Source organism: Bemisia tabaci, chromosome 4, assembly GCF_918797505.1.
Source record: "Bemisia tabaci chromosome 4, PGI_BMITA_v3".
In the NCBI taxonomy this organism is placed as follows: domain Eukaryota; kingdom Metazoa; phylum Arthropoda; class Insecta; order Hemiptera; family Aleyrodidae; genus Bemisia; species Bemisia tabaci.
The window spans coordinates 24626141-24652686 of record NC_092796.1 but is presented as its reverse complement, the minus strand read 5'-3'; the positions used below and the strand labels follow the sequence as shown (position 1 = coordinate 24652686).

Sequence of the window (26546 nt, the reverse complement as noted above, 5' to 3'; positions counted from 1 at the left end):
AATCCCTTGTGCTAATTCGCTGAGTCAGTGCTAGTTCACTGCGAACATGGCTGGTATTTTTCACGTATGCAATATTTTTAAATAGATCAATAGATAATCTTTCACCCCGCGTGGTCGAGTTAGTGGTGTCATTATGAAATGGCTCGCTCAAGTGGGGCATACACAAAAAATGAGCTGTTCACCATACGGGAATTGGTTACATTAACGTCATGTCAGTTTGCCTTCGACTTGTAGTGTAGGCAACACGAGCTCCTTCGTGGTCGAATAGTGGTATTATTATAAAATATGGTTCGCTTACTTGGGACACTCACAAATTAGGGATATTTATCGAACGGGAAGTGATTAAATTAACATCATGCCAGTTTGCCTTCAATTTGTCGTGTAGGCAAAACAAGCTCTTACGTGGTCGAGTAGTGGTATCATGTCCCATCCATGTAACAGTCAGGCAGTTCGTAGGCGAATGTGTTATAATACACGATAACATAATAAAATTATGAAAAGAGAAGAAATTAAAGAAAGAGAAGAATAACGAGGAAAAGAGAAGAAGCAGAAGAACAGAGAAAGAGTAAGAAGAGTAAAGGGAGAATAAGGTGAGAGAAAGAAAAGGAACGAGAAGAAAAGAAGATTATGAAAAGAGAGGGAATAAGGAGAGGGAAAGAGGAAGAGGAAAAAATGAGAGGGTAGAGGAAGATGTTGAGAGGAGAAGATAAAGAAGAGGAGAAGAAAAATAAAATTCAACGATGCATAAAAACAATAAGAAGTCGACGAAAGTGCATCGAAAGAGATGAGCGTGAACCGATTAAGTAATGTCGATTTGATAGAGACATAATACAAAAACGTGCTCTTTTTTATTTTTCAATCAAATCATGTCGATCGAAACGATCCTGGTATATTGTCTTGGTAAATTACAAATAATTACTCAATTAATTATTTATTCTTTGCCTTCAACTGTTCGTGCAACAGAAACGTGTTTCAGCCATTAAATCATGTCGACATTATTGACTATCCAACAGCATAACATGATCTGTTCAGTCGCCAAGTTTCCAAGTCAAATATAACCTTACATATTTTTTTGAATTTTACGAATTTTCTTGAGTTAAAAACTTGAGCAGTCGTTTGTACTAGGGTCAACTGACAAATGTAAGCTTTTCAACAAGGTGGAGAAATGGTGCTAGGTCCGCACCATTTCGCGGGGAAAACAAAGGCAAGAAATTCCAACAATTTTTCAATCAGAGTCAAAAAATGTTTTGCTCTAATGAAATGGTGTGGACCCAGCACCATTTCTCCACCTTTTTACACACAGTTCGGGCCATTTTTAGTGTTTTTTTCTCGTAAGCTTTTCATGAAGCCAAAATTGGATCGCATTTAGCAAAAAGGAACCAGCGCAATCACAGTGTTTCCAAAATCGTGCAACTTCTTATTTTCTTTTAAAAATACCTATTACATTTACAGTAATCAAATTTACACAATTATCTTGCTTTAAAATTAACGATTTTTTTGGGGGGGAGAAAAAACTATTCGCTATTCTGGGAGATTTTTTATCTCATGAACAAACAACATTTTTACAACCCTGTAATCACGCAGGTTCCTTATTGCTAAATGCGATCCAATTAATAATCATGACATCTGGCAACGTTGCCTCGCTATATCTATCTATCCCAATTCATCAGTCCCGATTCAAAGTAAATTTAACGAGCGGCTGAGCAGACATTTTTTCATCTCGTGCCCATCGTCGCAATTCGTCTGTGCGTGTCAATAAGGGATTGACGACCGCTCCGGCGGATTGATGTTATGTTTGGATCGGAAGGAGGTTAACGATCAATCTGCCAAGTTTTTCCCGTTGCCGGATCACCAATCACCGGGCCGAATTCAGTGTTGCGATCGAGCCACTGTGATATCAGGGATTCCGCAAAAATCCGAGCGGACAGGTGGCGCCCCTGCCGCACAATTTGCATAATGAACCGGACCCGAGCGTGCAATAACAGTACTTGCTTCAGCGCGCGCATGACCAGCTTCATAAGCTCCGACATTGTCCCGGTTTTTAACCCCGATTTTAATAAATCAAGATGAGAGAGGCTCCGAATTATTTAGTGGCGGATTGTGTTGAGTTGATTATCTGCCAATAAAAGACTTTAACTCAGAGATAATGACTCATTTTCGCATGGGCGGAACCTGGGAGGATCAACGGCCCACTGAAAAAAAACGGCAGAATATCTTTTCCGCACAAAGTACATTTGGACGTATTTCTGTCAAACGGAACTATGTGCATTAAGGCATGAGCCCTGAGACCTATAAGAATATATATGTATAACAGAGCTCACATCATAATGTACATAGTTCCGTTTGGCAGAAATACGTCCTTTTGTGGAAATTTTTCCGATGATCGTTGCCGCACAAAACCCTTTTCGCATAAATCGGATCTCAAACATCTGGCAACATCAATAATAATTTGTTTAATCTTCGTGCACTGATTTTTCTTAAATATGCCTCATATTTTTCTCGACGTTGCCACGTACTACAGAAAATTATTTGCGCGAAAATGATTTTGTGCGGCAACCATTATCGTAAAATTGCCACAGACAGGCGTACTTTGTGCGGAAAAGATAGTCAGCCAAAAAAACTCCGGCCGTGGAAGCCGTACTTACGGGCTGTACTATAGACATACCGTCCGCGTTCTAGGCTCAGAGGCCGAAAGTTTCGGGCGTAGCACCTCGAGCAATCGAAAGCTACGGCTCCAACACCCAGAACATTCGGCCTCTGAGCCCGGAACGGATGGTATGCCTATACAGCCCGTAACTTTGTTTTCAGTGCCTGTGGCCAGGCGGCCTGCCCACCTACCTCACAAAAATCTTGGCCCTAGCCCCTTCCAGACAATGCTAGTAGTTTTCCTAAATAAATGCTTGACGTATGTCCCTTTTTTGTACACTGAAAAAAAGCTCCGGCCGTGGAAGCCGTATTTACGGGCTGTACAAACATACCGTCCGAGTTCGGGGCTCAGAGACCGAAAGTTCCGGGCGTAGCACCCGGAGCAATCGAAGCTATGGATCTAGCACCCGGAACTTATGGCTCGAGTAAATGCGAACTCTAACTTCATACGATATCAAGCGTTTGAGAGCTCTGCAATAGCCAAAGGCGAATCCAAAAATTTGGCAACACCGGATTTCTTCCATTTAAACCCGTACTAAATAATCGATTCTTAAAGGAGCACCTGGCCCCTCCAAGAATCGATACATTTCTATAGGCTTAAATGGAGAAAAGACAATGTTGCCAATTTGCTGGACCCGCCAATGGTAATGGTCACCGAGAAACACGACGGTCAAATTCCGTTGCGAAAAATCGCGAAAGTACAACTCGAAGTCTAAATTTTATTACTGCCTCCTCACCCGCCCACAACTCTGGTTGAGACTCCCCATTACTCACAACAATGGCTATGACGGATAAAAAGTCGGGTTTAGTGCAGAAACTTGCTTAATCAGCCAGTTTTACAGGTGCATTAACCTCACATTAACACCGAGGCGAGACTCCAGCTCTTGTTTTCTGCGATACATGAAAAGAACCCACTTGAAGATAGATCTCATTTCATCAAATTTGGATACTGTAGTCAGACCACCGACTTCGGCAATAAAAGGTGGGACAAGTTTTTGTTTACGGTTCTTTAATGTCTCACACCTTCGTGTCCGCTCAAAATTAATTTTTAAGCTCCACCTCCGTTTCAGCCACTCTGTCTGAGACGGAGTAGCCTGGGGGTCCAAAAAGTCTGGAAATCTCCGACTCCCCTCCATGTTTAAAACATTTCCCCCAAAAACCACAATTTCTCGGTATTTTCATAAATTTTTATGCTTCAGTCACTCCCTCTCTCCTTCATGCACTGTTAAAAATTTTGAGCGCCAGTGTTTGACGTGTTACGGCGAACAAATTGTTTGCACAGTTTTAATATACATAAGCACGGGTAGTTGCAAATACTTTGTTTTTTGAACACGAGCAACCTGTTTGCCGAGGCTAAAATACAAAATGCGGGTAAAATAAACACTATGAGATTTATTATTTATTATTTGACCGCAGATTACCATACATGACAAATTTCTGGTTACGTCACTGATTATCTGAGAGAACGTTACAGTTTTTAAGATGTTCAATCAAGAAATATACCCGCCCCTCTCGAGGAATTGCGAAGTAATTCCTTCGTCTGGAAAAAAAGACTTGATTTAAGTAGAAATGGACCGAGATTAACAGAAATTAGGAACCTATTCACATAAAGCTGAAACTGAGAAAGAGAGGTTTGAAGTACTATTTCTCCATCAGGCTCAATGTAAGGAATAAACTTTAACCCCTCTTAACCCAGACTAATTTTTTTGCTCGACTTTGAATTTTTGGCAGGGGAGTATATACGACTAGAGGATCTCAAAAACATTCCTAACTCATTTTTTTCGAAGATGTGGGTCGGTTCCTTTCTGACGAACTCTGTCCAAATATCCTTGACTTTGCTGCTAAAGAGGAATACCTCTGAAATGAAAAAAATCAGCTTGTGTTGAAGGGGAGTTGCTTACTTCAAGCTGAAACCTGCTTGATTGAAGAAGTTTTGCTCTTGACGCAAAACGGTTACTTTTTGACGGGGTTTAAGTCATTTTCCATTTCATATCTAAATTCAATAGCACAAGTTATAAATATTCTGATGTAAATTAGCATTTTGAAAGACTCTCTGCTCGGGTTGCAACGCCGGTTCGTAGTAGGCGCCACCCAAGTATGGGTGTCATGCGATGTCAACTATTTCTAAAACAATAGAGCAAATTTTCGCCTGCAAGATTTCGGTAAAGTCGACAATTTTCTCCCAAAATGACAACGTCAGTCATAAGCTGCTTAGCATCTGCTAGCATTTCAAGCGAGGCACTGCCACTGCACTATTGTAAGCACCACCTCGTGCTCCTGCGCAATTGTGGTGTTAATTTACACCTTGCGTACGCATAACGCATATGCTCCCTTCCCACTTCTAGGCCAGCATTGCCTTTTCTTCTCAGAAGATTTGTCTTCTTCAAAGCGTTGTAAGCCATGAAATTCAGAATATCCTCGAAGAATGACAAGTGGGTGTCCATAGATGCACCGTAGAGACGTTATTGAAGGATTTTTGGAGTTATGAAGTATAAGGCTCCACTGACCTAAACGTAGCCGCGGCAATTATCATTTTAATTGGCGGTGCAGTATTAAAATGCACCCGCACCAATTCCTCTTCCTCTCATACTAAACACGCAGGTTAAATAAGGGTGTTCGAAGGTTGAATTGCAAAGTTTATTTTTTATTGTTCACGCACGATGCGCGTCCACTTTCATTTTTCTTAAAATGGGACCGAAACACTTCAGAAGTACCTTTTGTTTCTTAAGCGAGTATGTGTCACGGCCCATTGACCCACGTCGCATCGAGACTTTGATTGATCAATGACCCTATTCTTTATTACTCGAAGGTGCTTACCAAATAAAAGATACGTGTGCTTATTGATGAAACTATACGGTATTTGTACTAAAAAATTGGGCTTAGTTCATACTCCTAGTATCTCGCCTCTTTTTTTGGGTTTTCAACATGGGGAAAAAACGGGGGGATGGAGGGGGGTTCAAAAATGGGGAAGTTCGTAACGAAATATCTTATCAGCATCGAAGCCTAAGTAGCTATTTTGAAGCTGCCGGCTTTAAATACATGCACACCGGAAAAAAAGGATGCTGACTTAACATTCTGGATGTAAAAAAGTGTGCGACAACCCACAAAACGCTGAATTAACCACCACAGCAGTTACTACAGCAATCTCAAGATGTAAAATTAACTGCTGTGGCGGTTAATTCAGCGTTTTGTGAGTTGTCACACACTTTTTTACATCCAGAATGTCAATTCGGCATCCTTTTTTTTCGGTGTAGGTTCCAGAGAACTTGTAAATAACAATTCTACAACAGGGTACACTTTTGTGTGTTTGGATTCGAGAATAGCTTAAAATAGAAATACGAGACAATCTTGCAACTAGCATTCCTCTCCCTCCTCTAACTCGTTACTTCGGTGACTAATGACGCCCGAGAATTAGTATCAAGGTCCGACTCGGAAAACATAACCTTTTCCGTTGGCACGGTTTCCCTCGGGAGCGTCTTTTCGCGGAGGTACACATAGATGGACTAAAACGTCATTATTCTAATTAATTGAACCCGGTTTAATTATCTCATTCCTAAATTTGATTGTTTACCTTGCGTAATTCATCGACTACTTTGTAGGCGGCAATTTTGAGAGGGTAGGGCGTGATGCGTGGGTGAAAATTGGCTGCACCGGATTAGTAGGACCGCGCTCTGGTACAGCCTCGAAATATTTACTCGCTTGTTTATTGTCGCTGATCGTTTGTTCGATGTACGCCACCGGGTTGTTTCAAAGAATATGTAAGGAAGAAATGTACGGAGAATACGTCGATTTTTCTGTCAAAGTTTTAAGTTTTTATAGATTTATCGGTAAACCGTCCTTCGGTATCTCGTCACTTTCCGGCCAAACACTGGAAAAAAAACACATTGGATCTAGAGTCCGGACTCTTAAAAACATCGACAAGAAAAAATACTCTTGATTCAATCGGATTTTAGCTTAAATTAAGAACCAAGCCTCTTAATTTGAGCAGATTTCCTTTTGATTTAAGCAAAAATCTGATCGAATCAAGAGTATTTTTTCTTGTCAATGTTTTCAAGAGTCTGGACTCTAGATCCAAATGTTTTTTTTTCCAGTGAAGTATCACAAGCGCCATGCAACGCTTCAAAATTTCCGCCGCTATCTTATTTTTTACGAAGAAATTGTTGGTTGAATCTGTTTGAAAATTTCACTAAATTTTATCGGCAGCACAAAGAAAATTCAGTAAAATTTGCGGACAGCTTCGTTGAAATATTTCTCTGTAAAAAAATAAAATGGCGGCGGAAATTTTGAAACGTCGCGTCGCATGGCGCTTGTGATACTTTGAAAGGAAGGTGACGATTATTAATTTATATATAGTATTGTTGTTATTTTTGTTCGACAGCTATGTACGCTCGAGGGTACACGGACTTTATGTCCACTTTTTTTACGTCCACAGACTTTTCGTCCACAATTTTTACGTCCACAGTTCTATAGCCCACACTATTGTTAAGTCCATCACTTAAACGTCCACTAAGTTACGTCCACAAATGTAAAGTCCATTAAAATCAAATTCAAGCGTTATATTTTAGTCCGTGTGTAAAATTATTTTGACAATATCGAAATGAGAAAATTAAGAGAGAATAAGGTGTTGAATAAGTTGCGCTTACACCACGCTGCAGCACAGTAAAAGCCCGAAACATGAAAGAATAAATTTGAATGCTTTTGAAATCATTAAATTTGACACGGAACTACTCTTATATTTACAAAAAACACATTATAGTTTCCAGTAGTACATATTTCTTTTTCATCAGTTTAAAAGGGAATAATCAATGCAGAGAGTGCAAACATTTCAAAATCATGAGTTGAAAAACGCTGACTCCGCGAGTTTAAATATTAGAGCCTAACACAGAGTGGAGCGGCGTGTTAGCAGCGCGGAACGCGCACTGGCGCCTACAAACCTAACGGGAAACTTCACGCATTGCGCAACACGTGAAGTATCCCGTTATGTTTGTAGGCGCCTATGCGCCTGTCACGCTGGTTGCCTGCCGCGCCGCAACGCTTTAAGCAACTATTTCGCGTCAGAGGCGTTGCACAGTATCCTACAAGATTGAAGGCGCACGAAATAACTAGTTAAAGAGGACTTTCAATTTTGACAGCATCTGTTACTGAAAAATGTTTAATTTGGCATTGGAGCGTTTCCTAGGCTCCCGCTTCGGTTTTCATCTTATCATATCCGTACAGTGTACACATGAACATATGTTTTTATCTACTCTTAGAGTCTGAACTTTTCGTTTATACTCCCATTTCCAAAATTATCTGTAAAGACGTTTATAGCCTGAGATGCTGAATGTCTTAAAATTAAACTAACTAACTAACTAACTAACTCTTTCATGACTTGATTCATGAATGAAATGTTTTTACGAATGAAGGTAGTAGTAGTATGCATTTATTTTTGAGGTGGTTCCTGTCATTTAAATTAGAAGGAAAAAATGTGGACATAACATGTCCACAATTTGAACAATTTTGGACATGTTCATGGTCGGACATCATGTGGACTTAATATAGACTGGACTTAACGTCTAGTGGACATAAACAGCGGTGGACATTTATTTAATGGACGAAAGGTAGGTGGACGTAAAGTCCTGGAAGCCGCTCGAGAGTATAAAGTACACTGTCGGGAAATCGTTCCAAGACTTTTTACAGTGAAGAGTTATTTGAATTCCTCCATTAGAGGATGTTAGGATAACAAATACATTCTAGAAATGGATATGAGGCAATGGGACTGAATTGGGTCTGGAGTGCTCTAATCGCCCCGATAATTATCGAATTCGGGTCATCCAAATTTAACTAGGACGTATGAATATGTGTACGTGTGGATGGCATTCGTGGCATTCACCTCATACTTGAGACCATTTACGTTACTCAGTCTGAGGTTCGTTCATGCGGTTTCTCTGTAAAATTATAACCATTGTGATTGTTAGTGATATTGAAAATTTTCCACAGTGAATTTTAAATTTCAACTTGACAGATACATATTTGAGATAACAACTGGACTTGCGTTTGCCGTGTAACGTGATGCAATTATTCGTCACTTTCAGTTCTCTATGATCGATATGAACCGAGTTGAGCTCAGTCCAAGATCTCAGAATTTTCGATGACACCAAGAAAATTTTAATTTTGAGTCCGGCAATGCGTCACCGTGTGCTTGAATAGACTCGTGGGTGCTAAACAATGAGTCACGGAAGCTCGACACACACCCTCTCTGGCCGCGTTGCCATTCAAAAATAGTGACACAATTTTCCCTATATCTTTCTGAATGTCTTCTATCCACCTTTTAGCAAAACGCCCTCTCTGATGCCTACCTACAGGAACCTGGAGAAATGCTCAAGTGCCAAATGAAAAAAATGAATGAAACAAAAAATACACTGTTCCAAAATCAGTTTGCATACTGTTTTGTATCTCTGAGCTTGACACCCCTCGACCACATGTCACGCCTGGTAAAATGTTTTTCAAACAATTTTAATCCCCCCTCCCCCCACCCACCCTATAGTGCGTTATGCAATGCATGGACAGCCCTTTAGTACACAAGAGGAGCTAGCCCTGACAAGAGGATAAGTAACCTTATAGACGTTTATTAAAGTGAGATCTTTGGCCTAATGGACGCAGAGTAACGTAATTCCTAGTTTAAACATTGATTTTAACATGTCCGATGTGCTCTATGAATGAAATCTGGACGAGGATGTTTGTATCACTGCGCTTAAGTCCTCATCCTGTTTAGTGATCCATTACCAGACCTTAACTCGTTGTTTCCTTCACGAAAGAACTTAACTCCATTTCAATGTTGCCAAATTTCCCCTCGTAAATCGCTTTTTAGATAGGAGTCTTGGGTATTCCTAACTAAAAATTTCACTGATTTTTCCTCAGATTTAATACAAAAATCAGGTGGATTTGATGGATGATAACTGAGGCACTGGATGCGGAGAAGACACTTCTCGATTGCAGTGTTTCAGAATCTCTGTTGCTAAATAATCCCTTGGAGAAGAATTTAATGGGTGATTTTGCCACAGTTCTTTCCATAAAAAATTGTAGAATTATAAGGAATATTCAGTGAAATTTTTAGAGAAATGGATGCATTCTCTTTCCTCACAATAAATGAAATATTAGAGGAGACTCTGAAACACTGCAACCGAGAAGTGCCCTTTTCGCATCCAGTGCCTCAATTGCACATGTACATCTTTCTAAAATAAATCAATTGTTTGAGTCAATTAGGGAAACTTGAAACGGAGTTATACTCTCCTTCAAGCGGGAGACGACGAACTGTTGAGTTAAAGCCTCAGCCGTGAGAATTGCAATGAGACGCACGCGTAAAGCCATTAGATTTCGACCAAAGGAATTCAATTTCCCGTCAGTTTCAATAACTGTGACTTTTCAGTCAATACAGCAATACAGGCGTTCTTTCTAGCGATCATCCGGTGTATGAATGAGCATAATGGTCGTAAGAGCACATTCCCATAAAATTCAGTTCAATGCAAGTCTCAAGGCTTTTTGAGCCGTAAAAATGGTCATTAAAATTGAATCCTCATTCGAAAATAATTTCATTTCCGTTGCGGCCGGGCGCGTCCTGCGAGCTCCCGGCCCCGGCTTGGATTGCGTGAAGATGGTCAATCAGCGCATCAGGTTTTGCACACCAATGCGAACTCACGAGCTGCGGTATTGCAACGGTTCGAAAAAGAAAGCTCTTGATCATTCCCTTCTATTTATATCTTACAGAAATGTATGCACACCGCTAAATCAACAAATTACTTCTGTGATCTTAACTTCCCTCGTAGTATCCTACGATTTTGTTCGCTTTAACCAAAAATCTGGTCCATCAACCAAGTCCGTTGGTTGTCACTCCCGATTCCGCATTCTTCAGGAGAGGTGCAAGAACGGTGGTTTTTGGTTTAGGTAGGCTGCATAGCTGCATACATGCGAGGGTGGTGGTTATGACTACATGAGAGATGTCTTGGAGTATCCTATACGATTTCGTTCGATTTAACCAAAAATCTGGTCCATCAACCAAGTCCTTAGGTCACCGCTCCCGATCCCGAATTCTTCGGAGGAGGTGCGAGGGCGGTGGTTTAGGGGGGCTGCTGAAGGAATTTCTAAGAGAATCCTACAATTTCGTTCGATTTAACCAAAAGTCTGGTCGATCAACCACGTCCTTTAGTTGCCACTTCCGTTGCCGAATTCTTCAGGGGAGATGCGAGGATGGTGGTTTAGGGGGGCTGCTCGAGGGATGTCCTAGGGTATCCTGCGATTTTCTTCGATTTAACCAAGAATCTGGTCGATCAACCAAGTCCTTTTTGGTTGCCGCTCCCGATCCCGAATTCTTCGGGGGAGATGCGAGGGCGGTGGTTTAGTGAGGTATAAGGGATGTCTCGGAGTAGCCTACGATTTCGTTCGATTTAACCAAAAATCTGGTCGATGAACCAAGTCCTTCGGTTTGGGATAGCTGTATGAGGGATGTCTTGGAGTATCCTATGTTTTCTTTCGATTTAACCAAAAATCTAGTCGATCAACCAAGTCCTTTCGGTTGCCGCTCCCGAATTCTTCAGGGTAGGTGGAAGGGCGATGGTTTTGGGCGGCTGCATGAGAGATGTCTCGGAGTATCCTACGAAATCGTTCGCTTTAACCAAAATTCTGGTCGATTAACCAATTCCTCTGGTTGCCGCTCCCGATCCCGAATTCTTCAGGGTAGGTGGAAGGTTGGTGGTTTGGGGAGGCTGCATGAGAGATGTTTCGGAGTATCCTACGATTTCGTTCGATTTAACCGAAAACCTGGTCGATCAACCAAGTCCTTCCGGTTGCCGCTCCCGAATTCTTCAGGTAGGTGGAAGGGCGGTGGTTTAGGGAGGCTGCATGAGAGATGTCTCGGAGTATCCTACGATTTCGTTCGATTCAACCAAAAATCTGGTCGATCAACCAAGTCCTTCCGGTTGCCGCTCCCGAATTCTTCAGGGTAGGTGGAAGGGCGGTGGTTTAGGGAGGCTGCATGAGAGATGTCTCGGAGTATCCTACGATTTCGTTCGATTCAACCAAAAATCTGGTCGATCAACCAAGTCCTCTCGGTTGCCGCTCCCGAATTCTTCAGGGTAGGTGTGAGGACGGTGTTACACAGAAGGGAGGCTGTGTTTGCGTGCGGATGACGGAGCGTGTAATCGCGATCAGTTCTCGGCCGTCGGCGACGGGCCCGCTTCTCGACTCGGCTTATTGATTGGCTACGCGCGACCGATGCGCGATGATTGATGCTCACCGGCCGAGCCCAACGGTGAACGCTGATCTCATCCACACATCTACCATCGCGCCCACTCATCAGCTAGCCCTCGCGCCTCACGCTTCAGCGTCGCTGTCAAATCAACTGATACGTGCATGCGTGCATTCGTGCATCTCCTAAAGGAAACTTTGATCGCTCGATCTACTTCTCTTCTGATATGAGGCAACTAGATTAAACGTGTGTGCACACTAGGTCCCATAGAGAGCCTTCGCATAAAAAAGATGGCCAATACTCTAGATGGGAGGGCAGGACCGGATTAAGGGGGTGGCCACAAGGGCCGCGGCCCATGGCCGCAAATTTAGGGGGAGGCAAATTTTGCACTTTTTTTAAACTTAGCTATAAAGAAGAATCGGATTCAGAAAAAAAATTACGAACGAGAAAAGGTGACAAAATCTCTCATTTCCTGAGAGTATATCTCTAATTTTGTCGTCCCTCAGTGGTGCAATAGACAGCACCTTTAATTAGTCGAGTTAAGACTAAGAGAGAAACCGAACACGGAATTTGGCCTGGCGCGGCGCAGAGAGCAATGATGACGAGAACGTGGGATGAAAAGGAGAGACCATCGGCTCGGCGGTCGGCATGTAACACATATTAGCGCCTACAAGACTGCATGAATACTTCACGCATTGCGCCGAAGACAGTGCGGTCGCTGCGGTCAGCAGCGGGCAGCGCGAAACGCATAGCGCCTACAAAACTGCATGAATACTTCACGCATTGCGTCAAACACAGTGCGTGCAGCAGCGATCGGCCCGAAACGCATAGCGCATGTAATAAGACTGTAGGAATACTTCACGCATTGCGCCAAAGACACTGCGCGGTCAGCGCGGCCCGGCGGCGGAAGTTAAAATTATTAAACCACACTTATGTTTGTTCTTTCATAATGTTTTGATTCATTTCTTATAAATGGAGGGCCTCGTCCATACAGAGACAGGTTTACGGAACTTAACTTTCGCGCCAAGTTCCGTGAACTTTTGCCAGTAGTGTTCACAGGGCTTTCGCAAAAAATTTGACCAACACGAGTAAACGCGTCTTATACGCCTCTCCCCCTCCGGCACGTTCACTTGATGGTTTTTATTGATGTTTCAAAACGAATGAGAAGGGGGCGGCAAAATACAGGCGGCCCATGGGCGGCGAGTAAGTAAATCCAGCCCCGTGGGAGGGGGTTGTTACCAACCCTTGACGGTTATCACCTGTTGTCAATGAGGAAGGGAGGCCCTCCCTTAATTGATATCTTGCCAATAGGAGAATCAAATTTTTCTTTTGGGTGGGACACTGTAGTTCCACTATGTTGAAATAAAACAAATTGAGCTGTTTTCGATGGAATCTTTTGTCATTTAACTAAGCATTGTGCTGAATTTCGGGACATCAATCCGATCTTCCTAGTCGGTTTCGGTGCTTAATTTTGTTATCACCTCACTAGGTGGTCTTAAAAAAGGTTCGATCAATTGAAAACCGACGGGTCTAATTGGTCGGGTGTGTTGGCAATGGTATCCATTGGTGTTAATGGTTGATGAGACAAAACTGGGCAGAACTTTCCAAAGAGGTTCGGAACTTTAAAGAATGAGATATCTTTGATGTATTATATGAAGAGAACTAAAAGCGTTCTGCCACTCACTATGGATCCTCGCAGAAAAGCGCGCCTTCGACGCAGCACCGTGTTGAGTGCCTGAAGAGTCAAAACGCCTTCTTTTACGCGCGTATGCAACACGGACATCCATGGAGCTCGAATAGTTGCATCCTTGGAGTTTAAATAAAGTTTGGGCAGTGTTCGTTGCATTCGACACCAAATTAAGAACGCTTTGCTCATTCCTCTTAGACCAGACTTCAGTCCTAGCGTTGCCTATTGTGCCTATGAACTGACTTATTACTGACTGATTGCGGCATGGTCAATTTTTGGGAAATGCTTTGATTGCTTAAATATGCAACAGCGTTGCCGTCTTAAAACGTGGAGAGAATGTCCAGAACATGCCTTTAAATTTTCATTTGTTTCATATCTGTTTCATGTTTATCTTAAAATCTATTTTTTATTTTTTTTTCAGGTGAGTTAAAATTCTGATCACCTCGTTAAATACCCTGAGTAAGTTTCAAACATACTATTTACAGTTTATACTCTTTAACACCACTATCAATTTGTAACCTATCCTAACTCCAAAAAATTATCTCTTGCGCCAGGATAGATTTAGTTCCCTTGCGGCAATGTAATTTTTTTAGTTCCGCCAACCGCATGAATTTCATCGCAACAGGGAAGCTTTTTTTAAATTTTTTTTTTATTTTTTTACAATTGCAATTACATACTTGGAGTAATTAGTCACCATCTTAACGCAAACAGTATTTTTCTCGGAGCAACAGAATAACTGCCCAGTAAACGGTTCTTCTTATTCATTTCCTTCTTTGTATCATTATAAATAGTTCGATTAAAAGTATTTACAGGCATACTGTTTTGATACAGGCATTTAACAGACCAATCCGTTTCAAAATACGATGATCTTTATTTTTGTTAACGTCAACTTTGCCGTAAACTTTCATGATCCCATGCATCCGCTCCGTTGAGGTAGTTATGAGAGAATGAACTTAAAATATTGACCATCGGCTCCTAATTCGTTGACCCTCTTTCCACTGGGGCCCCTCTGCCGAACGGATCGGCGCACAGTGAAACAGCCCTCCATAGAGATCGGACATTACTTCTTTCTTCTAAACCTGTGAACGTTTCTATTTATTTCGTCAGATTACTAATATATAGGAGTGATTCTTATAGGAAATTTCCCGATAAAATCAATCAAACCACTTTCAAACCTCTTAGTTTTGTATTCAACACATTTAACTTCATCTTTTTAAGTTTTCAAATCATGTCCGACGCTTCTTCTAGAATACCTACTTATCTGGGGAGAGAACAGACATGCCGGTAATTTTGGAGGTTAGATCATGGAGCTTTCAGGGCCAAAAAGGGCATCCATCCTATCAACTCAAATTATGCAGAATGATTTACTATTACTGTTGATCCTTCGTTTATAAAGCTCGTTTTGGAGTTAGTTTCGCATAAATTCACTCGCTTTCGCAGAGGGACGCTCATAAATGAACATTCTTGGCCATCTTGCTTCGTTATTGGAATCCAAAGATTGGCAGTGGCATTTTTTAAATGTCTCTCGTGTTACAAGGTTGGCTACCCTTTTGGGCTCTGAGAGCTCCATATTTTGATATGCCCATACTTTCCCATGTAGGTACGGAAAAAACGATATAGTGCTGAGCACTAACTGTTTAGATCAAATGGAGCAAGCTGATATGGCATTACTGCTGAAACTTACAGTCTGTAGGGCTGGACCCTAAAGTTTTAGGGCTCAGTGCTACTGCCATACTAGCTGGCTGAATTTGATCTAAACAGTTTATGCTCAGCATTATATCGTTTTTTCCGTGTATTTTGTATCAACGAAAATATCAGTTTTTTGAGTCTCCAAATCATGTCTGGCCTCTGACTTGGACCCAGAGACAAGAGACCCTCCACTGGCCTCTTGGCGACAGTTGGAAGCTTTTACTTTCGGGGATTCAACAGTTCCTTATGGACAATTATAAGGGAGCAACAGTCATCATCCTAATTTCGGCTGTTGACCTACCTACATGGTCGATGATGAGCTTCGGGTGACGTCATGAGCCAAACAAGTTTCCTAAACTTCGGCCATTTTCGGCTTGTTTGCGAAACGAAACTGCCAACACGTTGTTAAACATCAACCATGTAGGTAAGTCAACAGTAGAATGCTGAAGCTCCGAAAGTAAAAGCTTCCACCATGGCCAAGATACTAGTGGAGGGTCTCTTGTCTCTGCTTGGACCACAGTGCGGCGCCTGGTGGCGCGGGGGCGGACAAAAGGCGCGTCGTTATAAATCGGGGGCCGTAAATCTCCCGCGGAAAACGACACGCGAGTCCAAAATTCCGAGTAGCGCACATGAGCGGGCGTTGACGGATGGACCAGAGTCCCGAGTCCCGTACGGACCCGAAGGATGGGATAGGCGGCTTCCACGGGGCAACATGGCGTCGACGTCACGACGTCACGGGCTCTCGGGTCGCAGTCTCACTAACGTCTCAAGGGTCCGAGGCCTTGGACGCTGAACTTCTCGTCATGTGCAGCCCAATATAGTTATTTATACTGGGACTGGATGTGCCGCCGCTGCCGCAACGTGGCCACGTTTTGGGCATTCTCCGCGGAGCTCTGAATATTCCTCGACGGAGAACCTCATAATGAGTGTTCAGTAGAGTACCTTTATAGACAGAGTATGGCCATTTCTGTTCCGGTTTTTCATTGGTCGCGAGCGAATAGGCTGACACGATGCTCTTAGGGCCGTAAATAAACAAACAAGATGGCTGTTATCAGCAAGGAAGATTCACATCTTACATCCTCCTGTGATAAAGGTGAAAGGCGATTTAATAATGTTTTCATTTGTTTTTCGTGTGTTATTCGTAGATATGCTAGTTTAAATTGTTACTGCCGCATAATTGAAATTTTTGTCAAATTTAGCTTCTTATCGATGTTACGGTGAGCCGCCATCTTGTTTGTTTATATACGGCCCTAAGAGCATCATGAAGCCTAAAAACTCGTTGACCAATCAAAAAGCGGAACAGTTTTCCTGTAGTAAAAAGATACGAATGGCCATACTCTGTCTATAAAGGTACTCTAGTGTTCAGGGCAGAGGACCTACGTCCTGTCGTGCAATGGAAAAACGCTGTATGAGCCAGCACGCGTTGCTCTGACAAAAAAATCTCGGTGTATTTACTAAGAAGAGGGTAAAATTACCAAGAATTCAGGGTTCTATTTGATCCCAGTTTTTTCTTGGTTAAATTACCATTTATGGACTTGGTAATTTTACCGAGAATCTCGGTAAAATTATTGAACTTTCTCGGTAATTTTACTGGACCTTGGTAAAAACGCCAATATTTTTTATCGACTGTGGTAGAATTACCGAGGTAAAACGGCAAAGTTACCGGGAATTGATTACCAATAAAAGTGGTATTCTCACCTGAAAAAAACAGTATAAGTACCAGTTTTTAGGTAAGCTTACCAGTCTGTCTTGGTAAAATTACCAATAATTGGTAAAAAAGTGAGAGGGCAAAGGTACCAACGGACCTTGGTAAAAACGCCGAGAATTTTTTTTCAGTGTGCCAAATTTCTCCTAGCCAATCACTAATTTTCAGGAAAATTTTTGAATATTTGTCTACCAATTTCTCAGATAATATTGTTTGTAATTTGATCTAATACTTCTGAAATTTTCAAGGAAAAATATCCATAATTTTCCTCAAAAATAAACATTTTATCGAAGGAAATTTTGCAACTCTCGAATGTTCGAATGCGTTCTTCTTTAACACGGCAGCGTAGGGAGAGCACGGACATCGGTAATTTTGAGGTTAGGTCACCGAGCTTTTAGGGCCTAAATAGGCAGCCAACCTAAGAATTCAAATCATCCAGAGTGGAATGTTATTACGATGTGTCACGAACTCACGAATCGTTGTTTGTAAAGTACGTAATTGACTTATTTCTTGCATAAATTTACTCATGTTTGCGGGAAAATGCTCATTTTTTAACATTTTTGGCCAACTTGGTTTAAAATTGGAATCTGAAGGTTAGCGGTGACATTTTTCGTGTTAGAGGGTTGACTGCCCTTTTGGGCTCTCAGATATTTTGACAAGTCTATACTCTCCATATATAGGAATTCTGCGGCAGAGTGCTTTCAAAATAGAAGTTTTACACTGACAATGAGTCTCATTAAGTGCCTATCAAGCTGAAAAAAAAATGACGGCAACTCTAGAAAGTCTAAGGATTGGATTTGGCTCCGCTGATATGCGCCACAGAGAAGGGCTCCATACAACAGCTCGAGTGAAATATCCGCGATTACCCTCTCGTACAGGTTGTGGCGCCACACAACAGCATTTTTTCCAAGTCCGTAAACACTTTTTTGCTGTTGATCTTCGCTACATGTTTCGTCCTTTAAGAACGTAGCTTCATTTTAATGCTGCCAAATTTCCCCTATCGAATTGCATTCATGCCACGAGAATCTTAGGCTTTTCTAACTGAAAATTCCACCGATTTTCCCTCTGATCTCATGCAAAAATCAGAGACTTATTGGACAAAAATTGCACAAATGCATTCTCGTTCAAAAATCAGTTTGAGTCCATTTTGCAATCTTATAAAAAAGGTTACGTTCCTTCGTCCAGGAAGCGACGATTCGCGAGGGAAATCAACTGCTCCTAAATGTTTTGCCACAAAATTGAGAAACCGCATAACTATATCGTTGATTCTTTTTGTACATTTATGGGGAAAATCAACAACTAAAGCTTTTGTAGAAATACCCCACAGAAATCTTCCCCATAACGCAACTCATACGCTCATGCTCTCTCTAAGAGTTCAAGTTTAAAAACCTGACAAGTTACTTTAGAGGTGAGTAACACCTATTAGTTCAGAGCAACTTAGATAAGGCTACGTTCAGTTCGGGTATGCAAAGTCAGGGTAGGTTAAAGGTATGGTTCAAATTTTAATGCTTAGAATGAGCATGAGTGCAAAAAGTAAGTTATGTTGGAAATGTGTGTGAGGCATTTCAGCAAATATTTTAGTTGGTGATCTTCATCACAAAAAATATGTGAGAGGAATTAAAAACAAATACGCTGTTGTTCATTTTTGAGGCTGAACATCGTGTGAGCTGTTGATCTCCACCACAACCGTGCAGTGAAGATCAATATTGCAAAATATCGTTTTCGGACTTGGAAAAAATGTCACTGTATGGTTCTTTGATCTTCGCGTGGAGAAAATCTCAGACACCTTACTAGAGCTGTGTGGTGAGGAACTACTCTGAGCAACGCAAATCAGCGTATATTTGAGTGGAGACTAAATACAGATGAATTTTATGAACAGTATTATGTATTTTACATGTAATATAAATACTTAAATGCGTGCATATTATATACTTTCGTTCAGACTACCAATCACAAGGTCGATAAGATTTGAATTTGCCGCCTTTATATTGTTTCACTCTATGAGCTGGGGAACCAGTTTCGTTTCCTACTTGTTTACCTGCACATTTTGTGTCGGCAAAAAACAAGATACAGTTGCCCGCTGGCAAGTAAATCCATTTTGTATTGCCGATCCATGAAGGCGGTGGTTGTTCGCAGCCGTTAGGACACTGGTCATCGCAATTTTCTTCCTTGAACGTTGGACATCGTCCGATAATCAAACACGCATCCAAAAAGTAACTCGACAAAACCATCACGAGGAACAAACTAAGCGAATATAAACCTCTCATTGTGTTCTCATTGGAGTTATTGATTATTCAAAGCGCACAAGTGAACAGCAGAGCACAGAGTCACAGCAAGGGGATGTGACTGTGACCGTGACAGTCTGAAAAACTGGTGAATGAAGTAGATGACTGTGATGTCGTCTCCACTTATATAGTGCTCTCCGTGTCAATATTTGGTGTGCACTGTTCAATTCTCAGAGGTGCTATTCACGTGAACTAAAAAAATTCCACAGGATTGGCACTCCCAAAGGCAAAGCGAAAGGGATGTGACCGTGACCGTGACAGACTGAAAAAGTGGAAAACGAAGTAGATGACTGTGATGTCGTTTCCGCTTATACAGGGTGTCTCACGAAAAAGGAGCCACCTTGAACATCTGCCGAACGCGTCGGAATTTCGAAAAAAGGTAAAAGACGTGTTCGTTTATGGGTGGATTTCAGCTAATGGGATAAAATATGGGAAGGACGTGTAACTGGTTGCTCAAAACTTTCAATTATAATATTTTATCTCGATGTTTGGTTTTTTGCGTAAAAGCAGGTCTCACCAACCACTAAAAGATTCCTCAGGAGTTTGAAATAACTCTAAACCTTTTTCTCAACGTGCTGAACAGTGAAAATGTTAGTTTGGTGACGAGTAACTCGGAGGAAGTCAGTGTATCAAATCGTTGTATAAATAAACCAGGACCTTTTGCGAGCTTTGTATGATTTTTTTTAAGTCTTGAATGTATATTGTTTGATATAATATGCATTGAAACCCCAGAAAACTATATTATTCAATTTAATTTGAGACTTGAAGCCTGTAACTCAATATTATGTTAGTTTGGTGACGCTATGCGTTTTAGTTTGTGGCCACACTAGAGATAGCGCTTGTGTGCGGATTGAGGCATGACTGAGTGCGAAAGTGGAGAACGAACAGGCGTGTACTGGATAAGTCCACATATTTCTTCCAATTTCAGCATGATTTCAGTTTTTTCCATGGTTTTTGGAGTGTCTCACTTATTCAATGTCAGTTTGTTGACGCTGTTTTCCATCAAAACTTTTGGTGGAATATGCAAGGAATATGTGAGCGAATATTTTTTTCTTACATTTACAGGTGGCTTCTCGACCTATCCTCAATGATTTGTTTGATTTTGTTATTGTAAATTGGCAGGAAAAATTAATTACAGCAAAATGTCAGGTTTGGTGACGTCACCAAACCTGACATGTCCAAACCAAACTGACATGTCAGGCTTGGGAAAGAAAACTAATCGTAAAGATATTGCGATGAACGTAATTAAATGCTACAATATAGAGCTCTAAGAAAACAGAAAAGTAGTCTTTAGCTTGATATGGCCAAATCACTTATCAACTTTTTTTCAGGACGATTTTCTCCCATTAGCTGAAATCCACCCTTATATCGAGGGGGACACCTTACGGCGTATTTGACATTTTCCCAAACCGCGGGAGGGGCGCGGGGCGGGGGGTGCCCCACCCGTAAGTCGAACTTTTCCAATGGCACCCCTACTTTTTTATTTCAGAAACGTAGCTGAAATAAAAAAGTAGGGGTGCCATTTGAAAAGTTCGACTTACGGGTGGGGCGACCTTCCCCCCCACGCCCCTCCCGCGGTTTGGGAAAATGTCAAATACGCCAAAAGGTGTCCCCGTCCCCCTCGATATAAACGAACATGTCTTTTACCTTTTTTCAAATTCCGACGCGTTCGGCAGAGATTCAAGGTTATGGCTCCTCTTTCGTGAGACACCCTGTATAGTGCACTCCGTGTCAATATTTGATGCTTACTGTTCAGTTCACAGGGGTGATATTCACGTGAACTAAACAAATTCGACAGGATCGGCATTCCCGTATGAGCATCTGTATTTGTCTCATTATCATTAATCTTATATATATAAAAATATATAAATCTTGATCAAGGATTTGCAAATTTATTCTCGTTCAAAGCTTGCACAGTTGGTGGATGGTTAAAATCGTCGCTTTTGTTGGTAAAGCAATGCATCATCACTGGCTTAGGCAGGTCAATGAAAACCTTTTTTTTATTTTTTTCGGAATTTCGTGTGAAATTCAATGGGGAATAACAAAAAACATTGCTAAAGTAGATGCTTGGATTTACCTCCAGATAAAATATTTAAATCCTGGATTTTTTCTTTACTCAAAAAATAGGAAAGAAAGCAAACCTCAAAATAATTAAAGTTTACAAAAGTTGAAGTGTACACATGTAATCCTTATGTGCAAGACGCAGCAGAAATGGAGATTGAGGTTAGCTATACTTGAGCTCCCACCCCCTCCTCCTCCTGCCTTCAAAACCCGGCCCATGCATGTTAAGCAGGTTTGCTATCTCGCGGTCATTCTAGAGGTGTAGTTCTTTGGTCACTGGTATACTAGAATTCTATTGGCACGTCGAAATAAAAAAGCGCTCCCTATCGACTGAACGCTTTAAACAAGTGCAGGTGGGACCAACAGATAAAAATCCAAACGTGTGTTATGACTTCGGGGAAGCCAGGAGCTTCTATTTAGTTTGATAATCCTTCAGAGCTAGAGCGACCGCTTTTCTCAACATCATCCAGCTTCGGGCACATTCGTAACTTACCTCGAGGTTGAGGAAGCTCAAGCACGATCCGATGAGCTCAGCACCCTCTACTCGTCGCCCCTCTCGCATAAAAGGCGTATCTTAATTTCCACCCGAGCTCTATCTAAGATATAAATCCATGCTTCCCGGAGCTCATGCGGAGATCAAGGTATGCCCTTACGCCAACGTGCTGACGAGGGATCGCTTCTTAATGACGTCATGAACTACTTCTTCAGCCCGGCGCTGCGAGGCCCCTGCAGTGCCGCACCACGCTTGTCGGACGAGCGGACCTTATCCCTCGGGGAGCCGTGAGGTGCGGCGGGGATTAAGTGCCGTTTAATTATGGTACCAACAGTTGCCGTCCTCCCCGCATAATTCAATAATTAAGGAGTCATACTATCAGAATGTGGGAAAACCTGTCAAAATTTTAGGATCTTATGTGTTGCGTCGTTGCATCAAAGAATTTAATTGGTGCGCAACGCATGACAGAAGGGTCCGAGGCTCGGCGTTCCTTCACAATAAATATTTGAAACAATTCATCATGTTCGGTGATGATGAGGAGTCTCGGACCTCTAATCTGGCAAAAGAACCGAGGATATTGCAGGAAGGTAAAGGAGGAGAATGGGGCCTGAGGATTCTGAGAGCTCTTTTTACTTTAATCTAGAATAGGTCAGATCATATAGATCGCACTTAGCAAAAAGGATCTAGCGCAATTACAGTGTTGTAAAAATGTTGCTTCTTCACAAGTATCTAAAAATTCTCCCAAAATAGCAGATAGTTCTGGCTGTCCACCAAAAAATTGTTAATTTTAAAGGAAAATAATGGTGTGAATTTTAATACTGTACATTCAGTATTTTTAAAAGAAAAGGAGGAGTTGCGCCATTTTGAAAAAACTGTAATCGCGCTGGTTCCTTTTTGCGAGCCATATGCACTAGGGAGCCGGCAGGAGAGGGCCAACCTAATAATTTGCATCTCTTTCAGAAAAGTGTGATGAAATACGTAGAGGCACTAAATTTTCGAGAGGAAGCCAACGTTGAAGAAACTAGCCGAACTTCTGATTTTAACTTGCGCTACTTTCTAAGTATTATTTGATTATAAGAATCAAAAGTACATAATACCTTGAATGAAATAAACTGTCTTTCCCCCTTCTAAGAAAAATAAGATGAAAAGAAAAAGAGAAGGAGAAGAGGATGAAAAATAGGAAAAAGATCGAGAAAAAAGGAAGAGAAACAAGGAAAAAGAAAACAGAAATGAGAAAGAAGAAGAGGAGAGAAAAAAAGAAGAGAAAAAAGAGGAAGTGAGAAAAAATTCGATCATTAAAATGGCACGCTCAATCCGCACACGGTAAAATATAGCTTTTTACCAAACCAGAGGAAGTTACTTTTACGCTATATCAGTTTGCCTTCAACTTTTAGTGTAGGCAACACAAGCTTCTACGTGTTCGAATAGTGGTATCATCCCCCATTTTATAACTGTCGTACGGTCTGTCGGCGAATCTGATGTTAATTGAAGACGCGATGTGATAACTTTTGCTCAGCTTCTTCAACTCTCATATCACAGTTACACAGTCTCTGTGATCAAATTTTTTGGGGACACGATAACTTTTGTCAGAATTGCGTTGACTTCTTCAATTTTTCAATGGATGCATTTATGTCATATGGGGGATAAGTTTAGGTTAAGATCTGCATCTAACATTTACCGATAAACAATAATCGATGTAAATCGAATATGATACGAGATTAGTTTAAAATATGATGGACGAAGGCTAATTTCTTCTCATAACCAAAGTCGGACACAACTAGCAACATCTCAGGGAGAATCTCCATTAAAAGTGCACACGCGTCAACGTTAGGCCAAACATTAGGCCTCTGAAAATCACAGAAACCGAGCAAAAGAGCGGACGCCTTCCCACTTTTCGCTGTATTTTAGCCATCAGCGTATTTATTACTCCAGGGGCTATGGTAAAAATAAACTGGAGGCTCAAAGAATCCAGTGCCAAGGCTAGTCTTCCTCTCCTCCATCCCGAAATTGTTGTCTAACTTTGCGTAGCACTGGAGTTTTGCGCGTTGGTTTAGCAAATTACAAGGCAAATTATCGTTCTTTGTTCTGTGGAACCAATAGAAAAATATTACTTGATAATCCGATTGTTCAGAAGTAAAAACCTAGTGAAAAGAAAAGTTAAGAGTCTTATCATCTCAGCGACCTCGATGCACAGAGGAGAAAATTTACATGATATCTTCAAATGTAATTAAAAAGAAATGGTTTCCTCCCTTTTTTTCTCAGGCGTTGCATATTGAAAATTCACAAATCACGTTGAAAAGATTGTTGCCTCCATGTTTGTTGGCAATAACCGCAACAATTTCTGCAGAGGCCAAGACCCAATGAAACAAATTTTAAAAACTACACAGTTTTTTGTGCACTACTAGGATGCAAATTCAGTTAAGGGATGCAAACTTTTTGGGTTATTTTGAACTTACGTAGTGATGAAAAGCAAACTGCTTTCTCGCGCACCAAAGGAATATCGCAAAAATGTTTGTAGAATGAAGTACCACATTTTTCCTTATTTGCACCTGTTAAATTTGTCTTCAGCAAACAACTGTACATCAAAAATCCATTTGCTTTCAAACCTGAGATGCAACAATAAGGAAACCAATCCCCAAAACCATGCTCATGCGGGCTTAATGATCTTTTGACCCTCTCGTCTCTAAAATTACATTCAAAACCGTACCTACGACAAGTTTTATGAAGAAAAAAACACTAAGAAGTGGCCCGAAACTGTATGTAACAAAGTGGAGAAATGGTGCTGGGTCCACACCACTTCGCGGGGAAATCAAAGCCAAGGAGTTCCAAAAATTAAAATTAGAGTCAAAATTATTTTTGAACTCTAATGCGCATCAGTACGAAACTGGACACGACGATTTTCGGGTATACTCCGACAACTCGGTAATAATGCACAAAGTGAAGCCGGAGACGCTTGCTAAAAATAAGTGCTTTCATCTGTCTGCACTTTGCGGGTCCCCCCCCCCCCCCACCCCCCGAAAGAGGGGAAAGCCCCCCCCCCCCCATGGGATAGGGGGAAAGGGTTGATGGTCATTGTTACCGGTCGGCGAGCAAGCGGGAACGCCGTGTCAAAACACGCTTTTTGCGGATTCCGACTCGACGCGCGTAACGTTCTAATTACGTATCTCTGCCGGGCCACCGCACAGTGGATCAAGTCAATCAGGGAAGAGCGGACAAAACTTGGAAATTTTAAAAGCTTATAACTCCGTTTATACCATATTTCAAGGTTCTAAAAGTGGTTCCATTGGTTTCTTCGTGAAATTTTCTTCTTAAGCACCCCTTAAAATTTGAAACAAGATGGAATAAGCATCGAAAACGGCATTTTAAGTCTAAAATTTTATGTCCAACCTCTCTGATTGACTCGATCCACTGTGCGCCGCTTCGGGCCGGTGATTCATCCCGCGTTTTGGCGCCTACACCTTCAGCTCACTCTCTTCTCTCGTTGATGCAATATTCGGCTCGTTCCAAGGACGCCTGTGGCCTTTCTTTCCGCGGGGAAACACGACATTCTAGAAAATGTCGTCAGCGATGATCTCAGACGATAAATCACCCGAGTGCTGCCCCCACGATCAAAATAGAGTCTCAAAATTGAGAGATATATCAGAATCTAGCCAATCTTGTCGAAAGGACTCCGATAAATTGCTTCATTTTCATCCTCCGTTTTGATCGTGGAAACAGGGCTTCAGAGATCTCTTGCTGACTGTTCATCTTCTTATTTTGACCGGTCGGAGAAAGCTTTTTAGTAAAACGCAGTAGGCGAATTTTGGCTCAAATCGTGTATTACAGCCATCTATAGTTACATATTGACGTAAGATGAGGTAAGAAGCCTTTCCTATATTATTTAAAGCTCTATGGTGGAGGGGGTCTATAGGTACTCTCTATAGGGGTGGAAGAGAGCGTTACGGCATTTTGTTTAAAGGATAGGGACCTACGTCACAAAAGCGTTGCAAGGGGGGGAGAGGGGGTCTAAAATGCCGAAAAAGTGCGCTACGTAATCTAGAAACAACCCCTAAGATAAGTTATGATAAGATAAGATACGATAAGATAAAATAAAATATTGATTTTCGAGCACTGCTGAATTTTTTAATTGAATGAGGGCACTGTTTCAACAAAAGAAGTTTGAGATTGTTGTCGAAGTTGTTTTTATTCGCAACTTTCTCAGATTTTCCGGCAATTGATTGTGCATTCTTCTTCCTATTTCCATACATTTTTAATCGGATTTGAGAGTGGCTTCATTTTTTTTTGGCATTACATCGGTGGATATTTTCACATCTTTCTAGCGCGTTATTCCTCTTAATATAATATCTGACGTAATTTTGTGTATCAATGCAACATGTCAAAACATAAATCTGCATTTTGTTGTCCGTCAGATTACCAGAACGTTAGCTCTGTGCGGTCACCATTGCCGCGGATTGCTGATCGTAATGGTGGTTTGCAGTCGAATGACGTCACGTATAGTATGAATGCACCGGCGCGCACCCATCCATATTATTTTCACTTTTATTGTAAGCTCAATACTGGCATCAGAGTGGCGTGTCTTACGGTCTCGCCACTTGCGAAGGCTGTAGCCGTGCAAGGCAATCCTTTTGCCAGGTGCTATTTTAACATAGCCGTCAAAGATATAACAAAAAAATAGCAAACATTCTGCGAAGAGAAGTCTTGATAACTTTTCGAACGTGACTTTTTCAGAAAACAAAACTATTCAGACTCCACAAACT

General features: G+C 41.5%; 1 protein-coding gene across 1 annotated transcript in view; it reads left to right on the top strand.

Annotated features, from left to right (window-relative positions):
• Positions 1 to 26546, top strand: part of LOC109038974 (filamin A protein cher) — a 156490-nt gene that overhangs the window by 5037 nt on the left and 124907 nt on the right.